We start from the raw sequence: 2574 nt of genomic DNA on the forward strand, positions 1-2574 counted from the left end.
CACATAAATTAATTAAATAAATCAGAAGTGTTTGGGCTGGGCACGGTGGCTCACGCCTGTAATCCCAGCACTTTGGGAGGCTGAGGCAGGTGAATCACGAGGTCAGGAGTTCAAGATCAGCCTGGCCAACATGGTGAAACCCTGTCTCTACTAAAAATACAAAAATTAGCTGGGTGTGGTGGCGGGTGCCTGTAATCCCAGCTACTCAGGAGGCTGAGGCAGGAGAATCATTTGAACCCGGGAGACGGAGGTTGCAGTGAGCTGAGATCGTGCCATTGCATTCCAGCTTGGGCAATAAGGCAAGACTCCGTCACAAAAAAAAAAAAAAAAAAAAAGAAGTGTTTGGCAGGCAAAAGCAAAAAAAGAAATCTATTACTGCAGATAAAGATATTTAAGAGCATGAAAAATTACATTCTTGAACCGTTTCCTCCTCAATCTTTCTATCTTGAGTTTGATTTTTTTTTGTTTGTTATGTACAATTCTATCTATTTTTGAAAGTAAAATTTAAAGGAAAATTTAAAGACTCAGAGAAACACAAAGAAAAAAATGTTTAAATACCTGTAATCTTAACCAGGCAGACATAACCACTGTTGCCATTTTGGTATATGCCTTCACATTTTTTTATATGTACATATGCAATAAAAGTATGCTATTTTTGTAGTCTGCTGCTTTTACTTATCAATATGTCATAAATGCTGGGTTTTCTGAATCAATATCCCCCAAAAATGACTTTACACTGTTAAAGTGCCTAACAGCCTTTAATTTAGCCTGTATCAAAATTAGAAATGTTCTAATTAGGAGGAGCTAATTTAACGTATCTTTTCTCTATCTGTTCTATTTTTTGGGGGAAAAAACAACAAAAACAAAAAATATCTTGACTTTTTCTTCTCTTCATTGAAGATCTTCCTGTGACCTTATTTATGAAGCTATTCCAGCCAATGGAATTGGCTGTTATTATATCATCCATATCAAGATGATTATGAATATCTGTGGTTAATATTTTATTGAATTTTTAACATTTTATCCAATAACTGATAAATAAAAGTAATGTTTGTGTTAACCAGAGGATATCTAACCTCATTTAAAATCTAACCCTGGCTTTCCGCGCTACCTGCAGAGGGGTCCATACGGCGTTGTTCTGGATTCCCGTCGTAACTTAAAGGGAAACTTTCACAATGTCCGGAGCCCTTGATGTCCTGCAAATGAAGGAGGAGGATGTCCTTAAGTTCCTTGTAGCAGGAACCCACTTAGGCGGCACCAATCTTGACTTCCAGATGGAACAGTACATCTATAAAAGGAAAAGTGATGGCATCTATATTATAAATCTGAAGAGGACCTGGGAGAAGCTTCTGCTGGCAGCTGGTGCTATTGTTGCCATTGAAAACCCTGCTGATGTCAGTGTTATATCCTCCAGGAATACTGGCCAGAGGGCTGTGCTGAAGTTTGCTGCTGCCACTGGAGCCACTCCAATTGCTGGCCGCTTCACTCCTGGAACCTTCACTAACCAGGTCCAGGCAGCCTTCCGGGAGCCACCACTTCTTGTGGTTACTGACCCCAGGGCTGACCACCAGCCTCTCACGGAGGCATCTTATGTTAACCTACCTACCATCGCGCTGTGTAACACAGATTCTCCTCTGCGCTATGTGGACATTGCCATCCCATGCAACAACAAGGGAGCTCACTCGGTGGGTTTGATGTGGTGGATGCTGGCTCGGGAGGTTCTGCGCATGCGTGGCACCATTTCCCGTGAACACCCGCGGGAGGTCATGCCTGATCTCTACTTCTACAGAGATCCTGAAGAGATTGAAAAAAGAAGAGCAGGCTGCTGCTGAAGAGGCTGTGACCAAGGAGGAATTTCAGGGTAAGTGGACTGCTCCAGCTCCTGAGTTCACTGCTACTCAGCCTGAGGTTGCAGACTGGTCTGAAGGTGTACAGGTGCCCTCTGTGCCTATTCAGCAGTTCTCTACTGAAGACTGGAGCGCTCAGCCTGCCACGGAAGACTGGTCTGCAGCTCCCACTGCTCAGGCCACTGAATGGGTAGGAGCAACCACTGACTGGTCTTAAGCTGTTCTTGCACGGGCTCTTAAGCAACATGGAAAAATGGTCGATGGAAAATAAACATCAGTTTCTAAAATAAATAAATAAAAATAAAATCTAACCCTGGGCTGGGCACGATGGCTCACACCTATAATCCCAGAACTTTGGGAGGCTGAGGCAGGAGGATCACTCAAGGCCAGGAGTTTGAGATCAGGCTGGGCAATACAGTGAAACCCCATCTCTATTATTTCCACTTTTTTTTATATCTTTTTTTTTTTTTTGAGATGGAGTCTCGCTGCTTCACCCAGGCTGGAGTGCAGTGCCACGATCTCAGCTCTCTGCAACCCCCGCCTCCCGAGTTCAAGTGATTCTCATGCCTCAGCCTCAGCCTCAGCCTTCCAAGTAACTGGGATTACAGGTGCCTGTCACCACACCCAGCCAATTTTTGTATTTTTCGTAGAGGCGGGGTTTCAGCATGTTGGCCAGGCTGGTCTCGAACTCCTGAACTCAGATGATCTGCCCTCCTCAGCCTCCCAA

The 2574-nt window shown here is 44.1% G+C and overlaps 1 pseudogene; it reads left to right on the plus strand.

Annotated features, from left to right (window-relative positions):
* The first annotated feature begins 1122 nt into the window (after positions 1-1122).
* LOC116811273 (small ribosomal subunit protein uS2-like) lies at positions 1123-2069 on the plus strand (annotated as a pseudogene).
* Positions 2070-2574: the final 505 nt, after the last annotated feature.

The sequence above is a fragment of the Hylobates moloch genome, unplaced genomic scaffold (assembly GCF_009828535.3).
Source record: "Hylobates moloch isolate HMO894 unplaced genomic scaffold, HMol_V3 SCAFFOLD_7, whole genome shotgun sequence".
In the NCBI taxonomy this organism is placed as follows: Eukaryota; Metazoa; Chordata; class Mammalia; order Primates; family Hylobatidae; genus Hylobates; species Hylobates moloch.